Here is a 23,267-nt window from a genome sequence, read left to right on the forward strand (position 1 = left end):
TTTAAAAAAGATTCAAATAACTAGGAATAGTGATTAAAAGCATCCTTGTATCCATATATCTCCCCATCTTGTTTCAGAGAACCATATTTCAGTCTTTTTTTTTCCAATAACATTTAAATACTGTTGGAGTAACTTTGGGGAAAGGTTCCATTACATTTTTCCCTTTCCAGAACACCAAAAATCTTGTATGTGAGAGCTTCCAAGAAAAAACTGACTCATTCCAAAAAGGACAAGAAATGTCTTAAGTTTTCCAAAGATCCTGATTATTGTGTCTTGATATTTCCATCAGTGGAAACTTGCATCATGTTTTGACAGTGGACAAAATCCTCAACACACTCTTCTCAGTGTAAATTTAGATATCAGTGGATGGGAGTGAGTATCAACTGGACAGCAAAATGAAGTAGATGTCATAGCTGAACAATTAAGTTTGTCTCCTGCAGTTCAGTCCCCTGAGTCTTCAGATACATTGATCATTTAGATGGAGAGGAGCAAAAGGATTTTGTACTTGAGAGTCATGCCTTTATTTGCTTAAGCAGAAGGGAAAAAACCCTCATAAATCTGAGCTCCTTTCCTATAGGATGTCTCTATATTTTTACTATACTCTCATGGAGTACTCTGGAGAAAGCATTTTTTAATCTGTTTTGGATACATGTCTAGAACTCTGATAATGTTGCTTTTAAGTATTCTTGGTGAATGCTTGTTAAACACTAGTTGAGTGTGAGTGAGGTGACAACAATTACTAGATAATTAGTAATTCCATTCTTTTAAGTGATTTGCTGACTTAGAAACACAAATAAAGCACTTCATCCCACACTAGTGGCAATTGTGACTTTTGCTTATGTGCTTATTCAGACACATGGCCACCAGCAAAAAACATTTTCATTTCAACATAGTTTGAAGTTCACTGAAAAGTGCATATTGATTTTAGTGGAATGATTAAAACATTAAAGCCAACTAATCATGTAGGCATACAACTAGGGAACATGTGGGACTAAATAAAGACAAATTGAGAGAAATAATTCCTCCATAACTTGGGGGTTCTTTAAACAAAACCTTCAATCTAGACTCTACTTTCCCAGCCACAAGAGCCTTGTGAGTCAATTTGGGGATGTGTTTTTCAGCTATTTTTTTTTTTTTGCTTTATTGTTGCCTTTTGTTTGGGAATACCACACTCATTTCCCCTTTAACTGTACTATGCACACACACCCTCCTAATAAAGAAGGATACATTAAAAACAAAGCCAAAGGGGCAGCTAGGTGGCGCAGGGGCAGCTAGGTGGCGCAGGGGCAGCTAGGTGGCGCAGTGGATAGAGCACCGGCCCTGGAATCAGGAGTACCTGATTTCAAATCCGGCCTCAGACACTTAACACTTACTAGTTGTGTGACCTTGGGCAAGTCACTTAACCCCAATTGCCTCACTAAAAAAAAAAAAAAAAACAAAAAAAAAAAACAAAGCCAACACATTAAAACAAGGCCAAGTTACCCATCAATCATATTGAACAGTGAATAGCCATTCAACTGCAGGCTCCATCTCTCTAATGAGAGAAAGGAGGTATGCTTAACTATCAATTCTCCAAGACTGAGATTTCATTACAAAGAAATCACCAGGGTTCAACTGTTCTTAGTGTTCTTAGCAGTTTATATTGTCCTGTTGATTCTGCTTTAATTACTCTGCATCACTCCATACAATTCTCATGTACATCTGACAAGCTCAAGAAAAGAAAAAAAAACACTTTCCATGATAAATAAGATGAATCTTAGAAATTAGGAGATGAGTCAGTTTAAACCTGGCTGAAGTTGAACTTAGATTCTGTACTTTAAGTGCTTATTAGAAGCCCTCTGGAGCTCTGACAACATTATGTCTGTTCTGTGAATGGTACCTGCCTTGTAGCAGCTGCTTTAGCTAAATAACTCCTGGAACTCAGCTCTTCCTCTCTGGAACAGCCTGTTGGATCTTTTACAGGTCACCTAATGTTTTGCATTACCCATATTCTGAATGAAATTCAGAAGGGGAAAGGGAAGTTTGTATCATTGGGATAAAGGAGTGGTGTGGATTTGTGGGGAAATTCTGGTTTTCATAAGAAGCCTTGCCTTAGTGCCTCTCATTCTCCTAGTTGAGTATCTAGCTGGAAAGGCAACTCAATAAATTAATGATAAGCAAGCCACTATATACCTCAGATTTAGAATAGTTGCCTTGTCAAAACTTCTAATGCTATTCTCGTGTACAAGATGGAGAGATTCAGGATAGACCATGGTATAGCTAGGAGGATTTCTAACTGGTCAAATGATTGTTGTAAACCTGGAGGGAGGTCTCTATTGGAGTGCCCCAGGGCTCTGGTCAACACTTTTATTGATAAAGGTATAGAATGCATGCTTATGAAATTTGCAGATAACTTGTATCTGTGTTGAGTAGCTATTATGTTGGTTAAAAGAGTCATATTCTAAAAGTATTTCAGCAATATCACCATAATGAATACTCATACAAAATTATGTTTGATGCAAAGTTCTCAAAATAGAGAGACCTAGAAAAAAAGCAAAAGCATATAGAGGGGGAAGCTAGGTGGCAAAGTGGATAAAGCACCGGCCCTGGATTCAGGAGGACCTGAGTTCAAATCCAGCCTTAGACACTTGACACTTACTAGCTATGTGACCCTGGGCAAGTCACTTAACCTTCATTGCCCAGCCAAAACAAAACAAAACAAAAGCTTGTGGAAACTGGAAAATAGACACTACATCCCTATCATGCTATGAAGTTCTATACTTGAGACCAAAACCAAAACAAAACTGCCTTAGTAGAAGATAAGGAAGGCATAGCTAGACAAAAGTTCACCTGAAAAAGATCTGATTTTAGGTGACTACAACCTCAGTATGAATCTGCAGTGTAACATGGAAGTCATAAACTTTTAAAATAGCATAGTCTTAGATTGCTTTAATAGTGATTGAAAGATAATAGTCCTATTCTCAGCTTTGATCAGAACACATCTGGACTGTGTTTTTTTTTTCAATTTTCATGGTCTCATTTTGAGAAGGACATTGATCAAATGAAATCATATTTATAAAGCACTTACTGCTTGGTACATAATAGGCACCTCCTACTCTTTGAATTGGAATGTAAACTGAGGGCACATGGGGTGGCAAGAGACTGTGTCATATGGGGGTTGACTTAAGGAATTTTACATGCTTATCCAGTAGCTTAGGAGGTTTGTAGGCCCTGATTTCAAGTATATTAAGGGCTATAATGTGGAAGAGAAATTACATTTACTCTGGCCAACCCCAAGATGCAAAACTAGAAGCAATGGCTAGGAGTTGCAAAGAGACAGATTTCAGATTAGTGTAAGGAACAAATTCTCTGTCTCTCTGTTTCTCTCTGTGTGTCTCTCTGACTCTATCTCTCTCTTTTTTTTTTTTTTTTGCGGGGCAATGACAGTTAAGTGACTTGCCCAGGGTCACACAGCTAGTAAGTGTCAAGTGTCTTTGAACTCAGGTCCTCTGAATCTAGGACCAGTGCTTTATCCACTGCAACCACCTAACTGCCCTTGAAACAAATTCTTAATAATCAAAACTCCCCAAAATAGAATAGGTGTGTAGGGGGCTCCTCCATTGAAAAACAAGTTTTTCATTCAGAGGCCAGATGCCCAGTTGATGTGAATGCTATGGAAGACATTTGGATGGCAGCATTTTACAATGAAAAGAGCAGTCAGAGGGAGGACTCAGTGGTCGGAAAACCTGTGTTCAAATCCTACTTATGCCACTTACTCTGACTGACCTTGGGCAACCTCCCTGAGCCTCAGATTCTTCATCTGTAAAATGAGAGAGGGGAAGAGCTCAATAGATGGTCCCAGAAGTCCCATCCAGCTTTTAATCTTTGATTCTATTATCTTTTTCTTAAATGGAATAGACCAGTAGTTCTCAAAATTTGGGGTCTTTTTACAATCTTAAAAGTTATTGGGGGGGCGTGGCTAGGTGGTATAGTGGATAAAATACAGGCCCTGGATTCAGGAGTACCTGAGTTCAAATCTGGCCTCAGACACTTGACACTTACTAGCTGTGTGACCCTGGGCAAGTCACTTAACCCCATTGCCCCGCAAAAACAAAAAAAAACCAACCAAACAAAAGTTATTGAGGGGGGGGCAGCTAGATGGTGCAGTGGATAAAGCACCAGGCCTGGATTCAGGAGGACCTGAGTTCAAATCCAGTCTCAGACACTTGACACTAGCTGTGTGACTGTGGGCAAGTCACTTAACCCTCATTGCCCCCCCAACACACACACAAAGTTATTGAGCACCTCACAGAGCTTTTGTTTTTATGGGTTATATCTCTCAATATTTGTCTTATAAGAAATTAAAATGTCAGTATTATTATGAAAATAGTTTTGGCCTCAAAGACCCCCCCCTGAGTCTCAGGGACCACTAGGGGTCCTCAGACCACAATCTGAGAACCACTGAAATAGAAAATGACTTTGGTCCCCTCTGACTCTTAAAATCTGTGATTCTAACTTGGTAACTTGGTGCATCCAGCAACAGAAAATGTAAATGGTATAAGGCAATTTTTCAGGAAGCTTTACCTCCAGGGGATATCTGTACAGTTTGGGATGGGGGCAGGGGGGGATGCTTCATTTGAGTTCTTCTTTTGAGCAATTTTTCTTTAATTCTGGATTCCACTGCTTTTATTTTTTCCTTGCCCTGCTTGGTGTTTCCCCACCTGTCAGAGTCAGGGAATGGTCCTGAAGGGAAAGTGTCCTTCCCTTTGTCTCCCCCATTGTTCCTTAGAAGACATATTGACAAATTCATTCAGCTCCTGAACTGGCAAATGACTTTATTGATGGCTACGGCCTTACAAAGAGTGATCTTACTTTTCAAGGGCAAAATCAGCTAGGTCACCTTCTCTGTCTGATTCCCTCTCTTTTTTCTTCTTCCTTTCTCTCCTCCTCTGTCTCCTCCTTTCTTCTTTTCCCTCTTCCTCTCCCCCTGTTTTTTCCCTCTCTGTTCTCTCCTGCCCCTAAAAGGGAAAGGGAGCCACTTCCTCTATTGATCTATGCTTTTTATGTCGATAGAATCTTTTTAACTGGGGACGGGGAAGTACACAAAGGGGAGTACTTTCCCCAGTGTATTGCAGACTACCTACAGGCACAATGAAGGCTCATGCCTCTCCAGCTTTAGGATCTCCCCAAAGAACCCCTATCTGAGGATATCAACTAAACTAACAGGGACCTTCTGCTTCTGTCAAGAGATTTCCCTCCTGCTTGAGCTTCTTAATTCCTGCCTTTCTTGCTCTCCCTAGCCAGCAGCCTCCTCTCCTATCACCCAGAGATTCAGCTGCATTGAGTAACAAAGCAGGTGCTTCCTTCTTTTTCTTTTTCTTTCTTTTTTTCTTTTTTGTGCTTACTTCTTGACTGTAGAAGATGAACCTAGAACTCTTAAACAGGAACTCTCGTCTCATTAGAGAGGGAATAAGACAAGAGAGGCAAAGCATAAACTTTTTTGTTTGTTGGTTGGTTTTTTGTGGGGCAATGAGGGTTAAGTGACTTGCCCAGGGTCACACAGCTAGTAAGTGTCAATTACAAAGCATAAACTTTTATTTCCACTCCTTGATTGCCAGTGGATGCCATGCATGTAGCCCTTCTGCTTATCTTCATGTCTATTTTGGGGTGCTCTGAATTCTCTAAATGTGCTTTGATCATCCCATTTTAGTCCTATTTATTATCCATATCTGTGTGGTTGTGGTAAGGGTTGTTTTACTGTGCCAGCATAGCAAATTGCTCTTTAATAACAATCTCCGATATTTAATTTTCATTGAAGTGAGAAAGGAAAATTACTAAGAGAGTGATATGTTTAATCCTGGTGCTGAGAAGCCTGTTTCATTCCACTCCATCCCAGCGTGCCGCGGTGTCTCAGTGCCATCATTCCACTGAGAATAAAGGGCTCTGTCTGCCTGATAATTGTTCCGATATCTTTTCAATTACAGTTTTTTGACAATGTTTGTGACAGGCGTGTCGTATGTAAGAATACAGAACAGAGGGAGGGTTGAAAGTTCTTTGCTGCATCTTATTTACATTTACAGAATCTGCAAGCCCTCTCCTCCTGCCACTTGCTTGCATTATACCTTATCTTTCTCCTTCCTAATCTTTGTTCTTTTTTTGTTCTTTTTTTCCCTCCCTTGTTTCTTTTGCTCCATTCCCCTCTGTGTATCAGAAAGATATGCAAGTCTGGAGTCAGGAGAACTGGGTTCTAGTCTGAACTCTCCCCTGAATTAGAAGGATGACCTTAGACAAATCAGAGGACCTGTTTGTGCCTTAGTTTCCTCTCCCATTAAAAGGGGCGAATTATTTCCCCTTCTCCCTTTATTTCTCATTTTTTTTCTTTCCACTTAACATTAATTCTGATTTCTTTTCCTTCTGAATTTATCTCAGCTCATGTAATTTGCCTTTTCACTTGGTGAATGGGAATAATTTGTGAATAGAAATTACTTCCAAATGTTTCGAAAATATTTTCTAAGAAATTGCTTTAACATATTCTTATTTCCTCTACCCCATACATAGGGAACTAAGAATTTAGAAGGACATGGATTCTAGGAAAGATAAGACTAGAACATTGCTGTCTAGACCCCATTATTAAGCATTCTTGACTAAATTGCCCTAGCTATATACTGACTGAAACCCCCATAGTATGGGGGGGGGGGAAGATGAGACAGATTCTCATTTGCTCCCTTCAAGAATATCCAAAGGATATATAAATAGAGGAAGAACTTCTGCCAGCCCCTTTAGGGCTTCTGCAGGCAGTGCTAGTCCCCCCTGCAGTTCAGGGGTAGAGGCAATTTGCAGAAAATTAAATCTCCTATTTTAAAACCCAAGGGTTTCTTTAGTGAGAGTCTTGGGAACCCCTGTGTGATGAAGTTGGTTATTTGCTTTTCCAGGCAGGGTCCTAAGACTCAGTTTTACTGAAGTGTAATACCAGGAGTGGTTTTAGTTGTTGTTTTAGTTTTGGGATTTTGTTTGTTTTGGTCTTGTTTTGATTTTTGTCAACAGGTATGTGTACACTAGAACAAACTCATATTGCTCCTACTTCTACTCTAACATCCTCCTGTGGAGAAAGTGAGCCCTAGACTGGCCCCTAGAAATAATAGAGTGAAAGTAATTTATTATGACCACTGATTGATGTGTGTTAGACTGTGGCTAGCTATGATCTCACTTAATGTCAGGTAGATGGGAAGGGCAAGTGTAAAGGAGGTTTATCTTCCAGATGTTTGACATAGGTTGGCCTTTCTAAGTTATTTGGACATATTTAATGAAGACATAAAACTGAGGGTAATAAAACATAATATACTAGTAAGATTTCATCTTTTAATTGAAAAGCAAGAGTTTTGTGTCACTCAATGATAGATTAAGTAAACAGATGTTAGAAAGGCCAATAAAATTCCTTTACTTCCTACCCAGAAATAATGTTGATTTTAGCTAGAGAATTCAGACTTTTAAAAGGAAAATCAGAAGACAGGCTATGCCATGTGCCAAACCTAGATGCATGAGCAAGACAGAGTGAAGCCTAGGAATTGGCCCACTGATCTCAGTGGCCAGTCTTTGGAGTCATTCACACCAGGATCCCCCTTGAGTTCCCAGAAATCCCTAGAGACCAGTGCCAGGAAGTAACCTCAGGTCTTTCACCCAAAATTCCCCTAGCCCTCCTCCTCCTTAGAGAAGAAGCATCCCAAAGGTGGTGCTGCCATTTTCCCATTTTCCTCTTCTCTTCCCTTCCTTCCTGGCTTACTGTATTTGATAGCAAGAGCACTTTCAGCCATGGTAGGCAGCTGCAAATATTTGACCCCCATCTCATTCTCACTTTTGCATATGTTTTTCTGGGAAAGAGTTGCCAGCTCTTTGACAGCGACCTGTTTTCATATGACTTAGGTGCAAGATTCATAGAAATGCGTCTCTCAGCCAACTTGGGGTGTGATTTAAGATCTATGTGTGGATGGGCATAGTAGAACTAACTCCAGTCAGCTATACAAACTGAGATGTTGGATTTTAAGAGCCTTGGTGGTTGCTAAGATACCGGGTATCTTTGGAGGCTCTCCAGACTATTTTTCCCCCACTATCATAGCAATTCTGAATATTTCCTCTTACAAATGTAGTTAGATAGGTTATATGCCAAACTGAAGCTAGAATTGTTACAAAACATTTCCTCGAGTGCAGTTTCTTTAGTGTTGTTTCATTCATCTACTATATACTAGGGGAAAAAAATAAAATCAAAAAGCCCTATTAAATAAATGTGCCAAGGAAGAAGCAAAAAAGGAAAGTTTCTCCAACTTTTATGTGTTCAGAATCGTCTCACAAGCATTTTTCCCTCTATTTAAAAATTGATAACCTAGAAATAAAGATTGCAGAGGTCTACACATTGTTTATGGTACGAAAGTGGCACCTACTGGTAAGTCATGGCTAAATTTGGAGTTTAGATTTGTGTGTGACCTTGACCACAGTTATATCCTCTTGAGAAGGTTTTCTAATGATTTTCTATGTCTGGAAGGGCAAACCCTCTTTAAATGTATAAATATTAAAAAAGGCATCTTTGGAATGAGAGTGCTAGTTTCAAAGCTACAAAATGACTCTTTAGCTTATAATTAAAAATAACTACTAGCTAACTAACCAGGAGCACTGTGTATAAAAGGGGAACAATTTAAAATTGGTTTTGCTTCAAAATAAAACCGGGCAAACCTTGGACATTTGTACTTACCTCTGACTTAACAGACCGACTCTTTATTATCTGAATATGGGTGGTAGCTTAGACTCTTGTCTGGCCCCTGCCCATTGAATTCTCCAAGTCTACTCCATCCATCTGACCCATAGAACTGGCTGCCCATTTTCACTCCTGACTCTGGAACTTTTCATTGTCATCATTTTTCTGTCTGTGTGACATCTCTAGAATTATAGAAATCTCCCATAGAGGGGAATCTGGGCACCAGTATGTAATGATGCATGCTTGAGACACTTAAGTCAGGCACCAGGTTGTAAGCATTGTGGTCTTGTGATGTACTTACTTGGGGGAAACTATAGATTTTTTCCAACTTCAAAGGGCTTCCTACCTGCTTAGAATTTTTTTTCCACTTTCAAAGTCAGCCAGCCTATGGGTGGGCACTACAAAGAGAACAGTAATAATAAAAAATATCAAAGGACGAGTGGACCTCTTAGAGGAAAGTTTCCCAGATGCAATAAAATGGAAGGGTCATCCAGAGGTCTTTGTTTGCCTTGAGCTTTCCTGATCCATGCAAAGAGCCCTCTGCAAGAATTTGAGCATCAAGGAGTTATCAAGTTGGTTTTGATTCTTAAAGACTAAGATGATTTTTGATGATATGCACGAAATGAATTCCTCCAAAAGCCTAAAAAAAAACAAAGGAGAACCTGCTGTGTATTGATTGCCTTTCCACCTCTGACAGCAAGATGTCTTCTCTTTTGTCCAGTGATTTTAGAACGCCCAGTAGAATGTAAACTCAAGGGCAGGGGTTGTTTTCTCTTTATATCCACAGGTGCTTGGCAGTAGTAGAAACTTAATCAATGCTTGTTAGTTGGGTTTGGGGTCTTTGTGCCCCTAGACCCCAACACAGAGCCTTGCAGCTAGGGGCCTGAATCGAATTGAAAAAGGCCAGTGTTCCTCAACTCATCAAGTACCTAAGCCTTACGTTTAATTTTTGTTAATTGCCTTTTAAATAAAGACCTGGCACAGGATTCACAGGCATCTATGAATGTCACATCCTCACTAGCCTGGCAGCTATCACCTTCCCATTCGAATCCCCCAAACTTTCCCAGTTTCTTCTACCCACCACAGCCCTGGTAATATGGGCTATGGATTAACACAAGATCTTTCCTTGCTGTCAGCCTATGGTCTAATAGAGTTAGTAGAGTGGGCTCTTTAGAGGTGCTGGTCCTGACAAGGAAAGCTCCTGTAATCTTGCCTTTGTTTAGAAATATGAACTTCGAAACCCTATTGCGGAGAGTGTCGGGAGTCCCACTGATCCGAGGCCTTGGGCAAATTCATTTGAATTGCTTTGAAATTGGATATTCAAAATTCAATAAAATAAACCAGCCTGATGGTACAGCTGCAGTATTCCACCCATCCAGCTGGGTAAGCCGAGATGATTTCAAGGCCCTGGACTAGCAAAGCCAGGGTGTGATGTGAAGATTATACCGATAGCTGCCAGAGAAGTCTTTCTGGCAACCGAATCTGCCGAATCAACCCCGCCAGCTGACTTACAGAGCGAGGCTGGCTTTGGCACTAAGTGGCTACACTTTCTGGCCCGCCCAGGCAGAGACTTGGTGCGAGCTGCAATTATGGCCACAGTCCAGGGGGAAGGGATTGCCTCAAGGGCAAATGGATGAGGTGTCGAAAAAACAATAAAATCACAACACTCCAGTTGTTTGGAAAAGTGGCTGGCCCTCCAGAATGCATTGACACAGATCCAGAGCTATCAGATATGTAGGCGGGTTTAATTAAATTGTATGCAGATGCAGACAAACATCATAATTTGCCCTTGAGCAAACACTCCTGCTTTTGCCCGTGAAGAAGAACGTGTGATCCCAGCTGGCATTTGTTCAATGCCATACCTAGCAAGGTACCATCCGTCACTGTCCACTTGGTAAAAACAATTCTAGCAGCGGGTTCAAGAGAAGACTGCTCAAGACTTCTTCTCCCACTTGGCTAAAATGCTTTGGCCTCTCAACTGTACCTGAATCAGGCATGACAAGTGCATCCGAATTATAATTTTAAATTGATGTGCCTGTGTGTGTGCGTACACATATACATATATATGCATATAGATATACAAATAAATAAAAATGTACCTACACACATAATGTGTACAAATATACACACATAAAATGTATACACACATACACACATAAAACAAGTACTACAAGAGGACTGGCTATAGCTAAGCAGCCTCCCCAATTGCGTTCACCCCTCCTATTCTCCATGCTGTTTCTCCAAATGAATCTCTTTGTATGTGTGTGCATATGTGTCTGCGCATGCCCAGTCTTCACACTGCCTGATCTCTGGAGAAGGAAGCTGTTAACCTTGCAGCCATCAAACACGAGACATCCCGCTGCAGCATACCTAAAATTCAGGTAATATGAGCGTGTATTGGGACATTGTCTGATTCCCATTCCATTGGTCTGTATGCTATAGCCCCAATCACACAAGGACCAGCCATGAAATTTAATTTGGAGTTTTACAGACACATTTTGAATCGGAAATCTCAATAATAACTTTCCCTTTGCTCAGCCTTTTAACTGTGAAATTCAGTTGGGGAGTTTCGAAGCAGCAGGTAATGTCAGAGCACTCTAGAGGGATTTTGCCAGAATTCTACTAAAGTGCTTGCAAGTGTCATTTCCATATTTAACTAATTTCAGTTTTTAATTAGCTCCATGTGAAAAATGAGAGTTCACGCTGAGCTCCTCTGTCAGCACAGACGCTTGTTTCCTTTCTAAGCTCTCAGGACAATTAAGAAAAAAATAGTTGATGCTACAGTAAGTGTGATCATGCATGGCTCTCTCAAGCCTTAATATTGTTCACTGACAGTGAATAAGTGACACTGCTGGGTCCCACTCACCAAACTGCGAAAGAGCAATTTGGAAAACGGTTTTTAGATGTAAATTTGACTTGCAGGAAGAGTCGTGCCACTTCTTAGCCACAGAAAGTACATTCCCATCTTTTAATTTCCCAAATTTCACTGGTGAAAACAAGTTTTATTGCTGGCTTTTGTATGTTATGATCCAGTGTCCTACTGCCCTGAAAAAAATCTGCTCTCGTGAACTCCTACTTATGAAAGTTTGGGATTTTGAAACTCAGCGCAGTCAGAGAAATGAGTTAATCCTGCGTACAAACTGTCAATTTATCACTTGCTTTCAAATATAAAACCACATACACTTCAAAAAAAAAGGATATTGAGAGTTTCTGTTCGGCATGTGAGGGAAAATCCTTGATATGATCAAGTTTCTGAAATGATTTGAAAAAGCCAAATAGATTTAAGATCTGTTTCTCATTTACACAGCCCCCATTTTACTGACCTGACTTGTTTAAAAGAGATCCTTTAAAAGGTCAGATCATAATTAAAACAGGGAAATTCGGTTTCACATTGTCTTTTCTGTTATGAATACAATGCGGTTTTGGGGGAAGATTATTTTTTTTTAACAGTTGTACAGTGAGCCCTCCACTTGAAGTGGTCATGATGAACAGATAATAAGATATGACAGAACACTAGATTTCCCCTATTTAAATTGTCAAACCAAAATGCAATTGGAAGGAGGAAGCCTGGCTTGTCAGGGTTGGTTTTTTTGTTTTGTTTTGTTTTGTTTTTCATGGTCCTTTGAAGAAGGGAGTTAAAGTCAGGAGAGAGTAGTAGAATTCAAGTCCCAAGATCTGGGTTCAGATTCCAGTTCTGCTGGGCGGGGTGGGGGTGGGGAGGCTTAAGCAGATTGCTTGACTTTTCTTGGTCTCCATTTGCCTTGTCTGTAAAAGGAAGAGCTTGTACTGAATGATCTACATACAGTTCCTTCCAATTCTTGATACTATGAAGAGGTGATCATTTTTTTAGCATCACAACAATGTTGCTTGCTAGCTCCCCAGGCATTGGCCTCATTGAGCTGAGAAAGTACCAGTTATAAAGAAACTATGATTTCAGGAGCTTTAGGAAATCTCTCTGTGCCAAAATATCTCCTCAGTAACTTTTGGATTTTGAGGACACCTATCTTAAAACCCCCCCTCTGCTAAAATTCAAATGTCCCCTGCCAATTTCTTAAATCTTTATAGAATAACTGTAACACTTTAGCAAATCAAAAAGATCAAATCCTTGTGGGAATAATTCAGTTAATAGTAACATGCTGGACTTGGAATGAGAAAGAACAAGGTTCAAATCCTGCCACACAAGCTGTGTGACTGATGGGCAAGCCATTTAATGTTTCTTAATTTGTAAAATGAGAATAATAATACCTCTGGTAACTTTCTGAGAAGGTAGCAGTGAGGCTCAAATGATACTTCACATAAGTTTAGTGACATAACCTAATTACATCCAACCTGTATCTCTTCTTTGTCCTTTGGGTTGCCTGCAATTCTGATTCTTCAGAGGTTGTGGTATTTTGTAACTTCCAGCCATATAATATTGTCAGAAAATTATTGGTGTTGAAAATATGAGTTCTTATTTCATTAATGTAGTTGTTAAAGGCACTGAATAATTCCTCAATTGTAATCATGCTCACTCTTCTATTTATTCGTAAGTCTCATTCAGTCTGTTTTACTTCCTGTTCAGTTGTACTGAGAGGTTAATTCAGTGAGCTGCTCATCCTACTACATGTCTTGATATCAGGAAGACCTTCATCTATTTGATTTTTCTTGTGCAGATTGCTATGATGATCTCCTTTGAGTGGCCATAGGGCCCCTTGAGGAGGTCACTTCAGTATGCTAGGACTTAATGCAATCAGCACAATACCATCTATATCTGGAGAAAACCATCTTCAGTCCTCCTCTATTTGGAAACAGTCAGATATCTTACATGAAAGGCAGACATCTTTAGAATTATGTCTTATTCTTTTGTGCCTCTTTAATTATGGATATGTAAAATATTTTTAAAAAGCTCTTAAGGAATCTTTCATGATTTCAGTATATGCATAAAACACACCTTCTTATATAGGAGAACCTCTAAAGCTACTTTGATCCACTGAGTCAAATCCTTTTGGGGGCGGGGGCAGTAATCAAAGAGTGCAAGACAAAGTGAAATCTTGTATTCCATATGCTTCTTGGTCAGTTTTGTGACTTTAAAAAATGTTTGCTGCCAAAAACCATCTGCAAAAGCTTATTTCTTATACTTCTTTTAAGAATACCTTCCTAAAAAAAAAGAATACCTTCCTTCTTCTCCTCCTCTATATTGTTTTGAAAGGGAGTGTGTACTGTAAATTCATGTTGCCCTTGACATCTTTCCTGCTGGTGTGTAGATCAGAGTTTTGCTGACTGTTGACAATTTCTGGCCTCTTTTGACCTTCTTGTTATGACAACTGCTTTATGCTGTTTGTGGATACATCTCCTCATCTGTATTCTAATTTCTTCTTATTTGCTGTTTTTTTTTCTTTTTTTCTAATTTCTCAATAATGTGACAGTATACAGACAACCAGTTGTGAAATGGCTTTTGCATCAGTGAGCACTCGTTTTCTGTCTGTTAAGATAGGGATAGAGATTGAGCTTGTGATGTTATTAGAATAGGGTTCTCTCTAGTGAGGTACTCCATCTACCAATGCAGGTCAGCAACTTCTTTGCAACACATAGTCTTAAGAGGGTTGCCTTGAGAATTGGCACGTGTTAGAAGCAGACCTTCCTATCTGCAAGGGGAATTCTCAATATCCTATACCACAGATGTCTCTATGTTAAGATAGGGTCAATTTAACTTTTTTAATGATAATTTTCTGGTCACCTCATATGGCATCCCCTAATACTTTTTTTTAATTATTCAAAGGGTACAAATGTGAGACTGTTGTTAAATCATCTAGTCTTTGACTTCTTTTATGTCCAAAGTGAAAACTGTATTTTTCAACAACTCTTTGGCTACCCTCCCATATGTCTACCTTTACATTTACACTATCAAGCGTCTTCATCATCAGATTGACTTGACTTGGAGAATCTTGTCTTTACAAAGTACTTCTCCCCTTTATTCTCTAGAACAGATGTTGGTGCATGAGCAGCTGTACTTACCTTTTGGGTCATTTAGCTTGCACTCATCACAGCAGTGCAGAGAGATGACCAAGTGTCCCATGAAATGATGCTTCTTGTGTGTGTGGACTTCAACATGTGGTGAAGCCAATTTCTCCAATTCCTTTATTCATCTCATTGAGAACAATGCTAGCTGTTCTTTCCATTTAGCTGTTAACTTCTTTATGTCTCCTGGTTTTATTGATAGCAAGAATTTGCACATTGACATGGTCCAGTTACTTCAATCAAGTGCAAGCATGTTTAGGTCTAATATTTAGTGTTTAGGTCGAAAGTGATATGTCTTATTATGTCATTTTCCCCTCCCTACCACATTGTCAATGTCATTGCAGAAGCAGAGGGAAGCTGGAAAGGACAGGGAGCCATTTTTAAAATTTTTATTGCTTTTGCAGGGCAATGAGGGTTAAGTGACTTGCCCAGGGTCACACAGCGTCTGAAGCCAGATTTGAACTCAGGTCTTCCTGAATCCAGGGCCAGTGCTTTATCCACTGCACCACGTAGCTGCCCCAAGGGGGCCATTTTAAAAAGTGTTTAGCTTTTTTACAGGTTGCCATGCCAAAGAATAGATCATCTTGGAGCCAGTCTACTGGCAATGAACTTGCCCACATTTTACTAGACTGGTCCCCATATAGAAGGTGCATGTTCTGCTAGGTCCACCTTCAAAATTTTTCTAGAGCCTACTGGGGCAGCCCTCCAGAAAAGGCAGTACCTTTATGCCAAATTGGGCCATCAGAGTAGAATTTTGGGGTGGTAAGATAACTATAACCAAAAGAAAGCAAGCTGGAAGATTAAGTTCCTTACAAGTACAATATGGAAAAGTAGAGAGTTTCTCCCTCAAGCCATCAGGGCTGGCCCTTGGAGCTCTGAGTTACCACATAAGTGTAGCACCCCTTCTGGTTTTACTCTCCCAGCTCCTACTTACAGTGGCAGTAAATACACCAGAGGGATCTAATCCTATGGGACTTAGTTTAGTTCTGTCTTCATTTAGTACCGAGACTGCATACTATAGTGGAAAGGGAGCTAGACCTGGAGTCTAGAGAGACCTAATCACTGACACTGAATGATTATAGGCAACTCCACTTTTTGAGCCTATAATTCCTCAACTATAAAATGGGGATAATATGTTTTTATTACCTACCTCATGGAGCTGTGATGAATGGATGGATGGATAGATGAATGGATGGATGGATGGATAGGTGGATGGATGGATGAATGAATGAATTACAAATAGATGAATGGAACATTTATTTAGTGCTTTTTTTGTGCAAAGCACTGTACTAAGTGCTGAGAATATAAATAGAAAAGTAAGAGAGTCTTTGCTCCCCAAGGAGCTCCCATACTAATAGGGAAGACAACACATGTGAACCTAATGTGATCATGTATGAAAAGTGTTTTGTAAACCTTTAAGGTGCTATATGATAATGTTAATTATTATTAATGCTGCTAGGAAACCTTTTCTAAGTCTCTGCTAAGTATCTGAGGATGGATTAAGATATCTCTTTAGAGTACTTTTCAAAGAGTAAGAATAACATATTAAGTTTGGAAGAAAAGACACCATATTTAATCATTTAAGCAACTAATGCAGATTAGTTTTTGGATTCTAGTTTAAATTTGGGCAAGTATGGCCCTGAGGAAAAAATTTTGGTAAAAGTCCATCTTATTAAGAGGAGCGACCAAAACATGGTGTACTTACTGCCCCCAAAGGGTAGGCCTGTGTGGGAGCTGAACTGGGGAAGGGACCTAGGCTAGTAGGGGACAGCATGAGAACACAGGACACCTGGTGGGATAAGGGCAGCAAAAGGAATCAATCAGTAATCATTTATTAAGCACTTATTATTACGTTGAGTGCTAGGGAAATGAGGAAAATCAAACCCACAAAAACAAACCTTGTCTTCTTGGAGCTTATGTATCAGTGGAGGAGACAGCATATAAATAGGCATACATACAATACAAACATAGTAGAAAGCTTAGAGAAGAAACCTCAAATGACTGAGGGACCAGGAAGGCCCCCTAAGGAAGGGGGCAGCTAGGTGGTGCAGTGGATAAATCACCGGCCCTGGATTCAGGAGGACCTGAGTTCGAATCCAGCTCAGACACTTATACTTACTAGCTGTGTGACCCTGGGCAAGTCACTTAACCCTCATTGCCCCGAAAAAAAAAAAAAGAAAGGCAAGGCAGATGGGTGTCACAGTAGATAGAGCGCCAGGCATGGAGTCAGGAAGATTCATCTTCCTGAATTCAAATCCAGTCTCAGACACTTATTAGCTGTGTGACCCACATCAAGTCACTGTTGGCCTCACTTTTCCCATCTGGAAAATGAGCTGGGAGAAGGAAATGGCAAGCCTCTCTAGTATCTCTGCCAAGAAAACCCCATTTGGGGTTACAAAGACCTGACAGAAAATTATTAAGAAAAGCGCAACAGTGGAAAAGCCTGGGATGTATGGAGAGGCAGAAGCAAGAAGGGAGAGCATTCTAGGTATGGGGGAACAATCAGTACAAAGACATAAAGTAGATGTAATGTTGTGGGTGAGGTACAGCAAGAAGGCCATTCATCATTGCCCTATAGATTGTAAAAGGTAGTAAAGGTGAAAAGGCTGGAAAGGTAGGAAGAGTCCACGTTGTATAATGTCTTAACCATTGGATTTTGAAGGCGTAGGGAGTCACTGGAGTCTCTTAAGTTAAGGGGCTTACATAGTCAAATCTACTTTAGAAAATCATTTTGGGAGCTGTGTGGAGGATAATTTGAAGTGGGAGTCGAGGCAGGGAGACCAATAAGAAGGCTATTGTCCATGCAAGAGATGATGAGAGCCTGAACTAGATCGGTCGCCTTGTGCATAGAGAAAAGGAGACATATATGAGAGATTTTGTGAAGCTAGGAACAAAAAGAATTGGCAACAGATTGCATACTGGTGGTAAATAGGAGGTAGGAGTCAAGGAGGATGTTAAGGTTGTGGCTCCAGGACCTAAACAGTAAAAAGATCAAAGAAAGAGGGAAAGGTCCCATATGTACAAATATAATTATAGCAGCTTTGTGTACTGAAAAAACAAAACAAGGCAAAAAATAAACTGGAAACTAAGGGAATGCCCATCAGTTGGAGAATGACTAAACAATTTGTGATATGTGAATGTAAAAGAATATTGTTGTACTATAAGAAATGAGGAACCAGAAATGTGGAAAAAGGCATGAAAATACTTGTATGAATTGATATAGAGTGAAGTAAACTGAACCAGAAGAAAAATTTATACTAAATTTATACTAAAACATCACTATCATAAAAATGAAACATTTTGAAGGCTACCTGGCTTCCTTTAAATCACAACTAAAATCCTGTCTTTTACAGGAAGCCCTTCCCAAATGCTCTTAATTTTAATGCCTTCCCCCTGTTAATTATTTTCTATTTATGCCATCTCTCTCTCTCTCTGTGTATATATATATATATTTGTTTCCATATTATCTCCCCGATTGGCTTGTAAGCTCTGTGAAGCCAAGGACTCTCTGGCCTCTTTTTGTATTCCCAGCACTTAGCATAGTGCCTGGCACATTGTAGGCACTTAATAAATGTGGATTGATTGATTGATTGATTTATCATATAAATTGATGACAAATGAAATAAGCATAACCAAGAAAACCATCTGGACAAATACAAGACTATAAAAATAACTTTGAAAGCTGTAAAAAACATTCTGATCAATGCAATGACCATCCAAGATTGCAGAAGACTGATGATAAAGCATGCTATAGGGGCAGCTAGATGGCGCAGTGGATAGAGCACTGGCCTTGGATTCAGGAGTACCTGAGTTCAAATCCGGCCTCAGACACTTAACACTTACTAGCTGTGTGACCCTGGGCAAGTCACTTAACCCCCATTGCCTTACTAAAAAAAAAAATAAATAAAGCATGCTATCTGCCTCTTGTCAGATAGGTGATGAACTTTGGATGTAGAATAAGACACATACACATTATGTGTGTACACACACACACACACACACACACACACACACACACATACACATTGGACAGGGCCAATTAGGAAAAGTTTTTGTCAAATTATTCATATTTGTTATAAGATTTTTTTTCTCCAATGGAGTGTGAAATAGGAGGGAGAGAGAACAGTGTTTGTTAATTAAACAAATAAAATTTATTTTAAAAAAATAAAACATTTTTTAAAGGGAAGTTTAGAAGAGGGAAGAACTTAGGGTGAATGATAATGAGTCCTGTTTTGGATATGTCAAATTTAAGATGACTATGGGATATTTAATAGACAATTGGAGGTACAGCGCCAGAATACAGAAGAGAGACGAGGGGTTGATTATAGATCTGGGATCATCTGTAAAGAGATAATAATTGAACCCTTGAGAGTTGATGAGATTCCTAAGGGAGACAGTAAAAAGAGAAGCTGATTCAAGACAAAGCTTTGGAATTCATCCATCGTTAGAGAGAGTGGCAAGGATGAAGATGGAGCAAGCAGTACTGAGGAGTGGCCAGATAAATAGGAGGAGAGCCAGGAGAGAGAGAACAGTCATCTGAAAATCCAGAGAGAAGAGAGTATTTAGTTGGGGAAGGTGATTGACCATGTCATATGCTTCAGATAGGTGAAAGATGAGGTTTTCGAAAAAGCCATTAAATTTAGCAATTAAGAGCTCATTAGTAACTTTGGAGAGAAGAGTTTCAGTCAAACGATGAGATTGGAAGCCAAATTGCAGGGAGTATAGAAGACAGTGAGAAGAGAGAAAGGGTAAGCACAGAGTATGTGATGGAGTGGGATACTGAAGAAAGAAAATTTTGCCTTGGGCTGGCCCTGGCTAGAACAATCCTGTCATCTTTTCATCCTGAGATGAATTTAGCTTTTTTATTTTTTTCCAGTGAAACGACCAGGCTTCTTCAGGCTTCCTGGTCATTCTCCCATTTAGTCAAGCACAGGCTTCATGCCTAGCAGTACCCAACAGGTAGAATACTAGAGAGATTTGGATTCCTTCTCTATAACTGGAAATAGAAAGTTGGAGTTTTTAATTGCCTTTCTCATTCATACAAATAGTTTCCTATAGGTGTTGCTGTGGTGTTCCATTTAGTAAGACAATAATAGCTAAGCTACATGGCAAAGTGGATCCAGCATGCAACCTAGAATCAAGAATACCTGAGTTCAGATGTAGCCTTAGAGACTTATTATGGTTATGACCCTGGACCAGTCACTTCACCTCTGACTGCCTCAGTTTCTTTATCTGTAAAATGGGGATAATAATAAGTGGCACAATGGATAGAATGCCTGACCTGAAATCAGGAAGACTTTTAACTTCAGGAATCCAAATCTGGCTTTAGGCACATCCTAGCTGTGTGGTCCTAGACAAGTCACCTAATTCTGTCAGCCTCAGTCTCCTCATCTGTAAAATGAGCTGGAGAAAGAAATGACAGACCACTCCAGTATCTTTGCCATGAAAACCCCAGATGGGATCAAGAAGAGTCAGACGTGACTGGAAAACAACTGAAACTAGGGTTTTTTGTGAGGATAAAATATCAGTAAAACACATAAATGTTGGCAGTGGTGGCTGCGGCTGCTATGGCTGCCACTACCACTATTATTGCATCATCACCCTCATGAGAAATGAGAAGATATATGTGTTTTGTGGCCACCAACATGTAGTGTCCATTTCTGTCCACTTCATATGTCCCTCCTTAGTGAGTACATACTTAGTAAGAGAAAAAATGAAGGTTCTTTACTATGTTGCAGTGTTAAGACACATAATAATAAAAATGTGTCAAGCACTGTGCAAAGCACTTTAAAAACAACTGCAGTGAGATCTGGTTGACAAAGTGGAAAGAGTACAAACTTATGTGTCAGGAGATTTGGATTCTAATTGTGGGTTAGCCATTAACTAGGCGCTTGACCAAGGACAAATTACCCAACCTCTCTGGACCTTATCTGTAAAATGAGGCTTGAATGGGGTGAATCTGAAAGGCCCCTTCCGGCTCTGGAATTCTACAATTCTAATTAAAACTCTTTAAGAAGCTTCTTATTAAGGACTCTTGATGAAAAATACTATCCACCTCCAGAGAGGGAACTGATGAACTCTGGGTACAGATTGTAGATTTTTTTCTCCACTTTCTTTCTTTTTCTTCCTTCCCCCAACCACAACATGGCTAATGTGGAAATATTTTTTGCATAATTGTATATGTATAATAGATATCATTTCTTGCCTTCTCAACTAGTGAGGAAGATGTGGAGGTAGTGAGAGAATTTGGAATTAAAAAGAAAAATTATAAGAGGAAAAAAGAAGTTTCATTTTAATCAGTCTTCGTAGAGATCAAATATGGAAAATTAGGCCTTAAATTGCTAAGTAAATGAGATAACAAGTTAGAGAATTGTTAGGTAAGTATTTGTTCCACTTTGGTTACACAAGGCCACTGTTGTAGGGCAAAACACATAATTGTGTCTTATCAAAGGTTGATGTTATGTGGGCATTACATCTTGGGAGATATCATTTTACTCATGTTATAATGAGGGTTTGTTGTATTTCCACATATTTTATAAACTAAAATCGCTATTACAGTTTATGCAGTCTGTAATTCAGGGAGGTACCTTTTGAAGAAAACCCACTGGTGTTTTGGTTGTGGAGAAATAATCATGACTTCAATGCTACATTAAAAACCCTGAAATTAGTTTTATCAAGTAAATTGTCACACATTCAACATTAAGGCTTAATTCTATCATTTATCTAATTGCAGATGAAAACACACCAATAATAACTCTTTATATGTATAGGGAGACTGTACACTAAAAAAAGGTTAACGTTCCCTAATCCTGTCTTCCCTTCTCCCCATCCTATTAACTCTCTTTAACAGAGAGTATCATAAGATTTAGAGCTAAAAGGGCCCTAAGAGGTCATCCATTTCTATTCCCTTCATTTCATAAATGAGAAAATAGAGGCCCAGAGAGGTTATGACATGAGCAAGGTCACACAGGTGGCAGAGAACAGAGCCAGGATTTGGACTTCATCTTCTGATTCCAAATTCTATGTATTTTCCACTCCCCCATGCCATCTTGATGTAGGCTTTGTTGAAGACAACTACCACACTTCTTGGTTTTTCATTCCCTGTTAAATGGTCTTGCCCCAGGTGAGAAAACTAATTTCTTTAGCACTTAGGTTTTCCACCAGAATTAAATTTAAAATGTTTCAGGTTTGCCCTGTGAAATCCACTTTGCCAAAAACCATGTAAGACAAAGATCAAGCTGAAGTCCCTGATAAAGAATTTGCATTTTAGTGTTAAGAATCCTCCAGCTAACTATGTCAAAAATTAAAAATTTAAAAGGACACTGTCAACCTCCCAATGCGCCTAATTTTGGCTCTGCTGAACAAATGGCAAAATTGAGAAGGGAATTATTTTCAGGATTTGTTTAATATCCTTATTTCTTTAACTCATTGCTTACTACTGAAAAAAATATATCTATGCCAAGCACATGTGCAGCATGGAGTTTATGCATAAACTTTGAGATGTCATGAGTCAGAGTATAAATTGAAAAGTAGAACAAGTTGTTTTAATTTTGTGCCTATTTCAGGGATATGATGATAATGACTGTAGATATAGCTCTGGGCTTGGAATCAGGAAGACATCTTCCTGAGTTCAAATCTGGCCTCAGATACTTACTAGGTGTGTGACGCCAGACAAGTCACTTCACCCTGTTTACCTTTGTTTCCTCATCTGTAAAATGAGCTGGAGAAGAAAATGGAAAACCACTCCAGTATCTTTGCCAAGAAAACCCCAAAAGGGATCACAAAGAGTCAGACATGACTGAAAAAAAATGACGGAACAGTTGCAGCTAGGTGGCGCAGTAGATAGAGCACCTGCCCTGGAGTCAGGAGTACCTGAATTCAAATTCGGCTTCAGACACTTAACACTTACTAGCTGTGTGACCCTGGGCAAGTCACTTAACCCTAATTGCTTCACTTAAAAAAAAAGACTGAATAACAACAAACAATAATAACTTGCATTCGTATAATAACACTATTTTTGAAGGGCTTTCTTATTCATTATGTAATTTGATTGTCACAAAAATTCTATTACTTAGGCAGGGCAAGTGTTAATGCCCCCCATTTTACAGATGAAGACACTGAAGCTTAGAGAGGCTAGCTGACTTGCCTAAGGGTACCTGGGTAGTGTAACAATTGGAGTGACGCCACCTAAAGCTCCACCATGAGGAGAAGGCGTCTGAGGGCAAGCTGTGCCACTTTTCCTTGGCATTAGGAAGTGACGTTTGCTGGTGGGTACTGTCTATCAAAGATACCAGCCAATTAGGTTGGAGCTGTGTGTGTGTGTGTGTGTGTGTGTGTGTGTGTGTGTGTGTGTGTATGGGATGTTCCCAGTTTCACAGGAGGTTTGTGGGATGAAGAAGGAAAGCGTGGGCCTTTTTTCTTCCTGACCTCGCCATGGAAGGTCAGATGATTTTTACCTTTCTCTCTAATCATTAGATCCTAATGCTCTTTTTTTGTTGTTTGTTTTTGGGTTTTTTTAGTGAGGCATTTGGGGTTAAGTGACTTG

General features: G+C 39.5%; 1 protein-coding gene across 1 annotated transcript in view; it reads left to right on the forward strand.

Moving 5' to 3' along the window:
• The window catches only part of TENM2 (teneurin transmembrane protein 2), a 1,399,253-nt gene that overhangs the window by 1,170,903 nt on the left and 205,083 nt on the right, over positions 1-23,267 (forward strand).

Source organism: Dromiciops gliroides, chromosome 2, assembly GCF_019393635.1.
Source record: "Dromiciops gliroides isolate mDroGli1 chromosome 2, mDroGli1.pri, whole genome shotgun sequence".
NCBI lineage: Eukaryota > Metazoa > Chordata > Mammalia > Microbiotheria > Microbiotheriidae > Dromiciops > Dromiciops gliroides.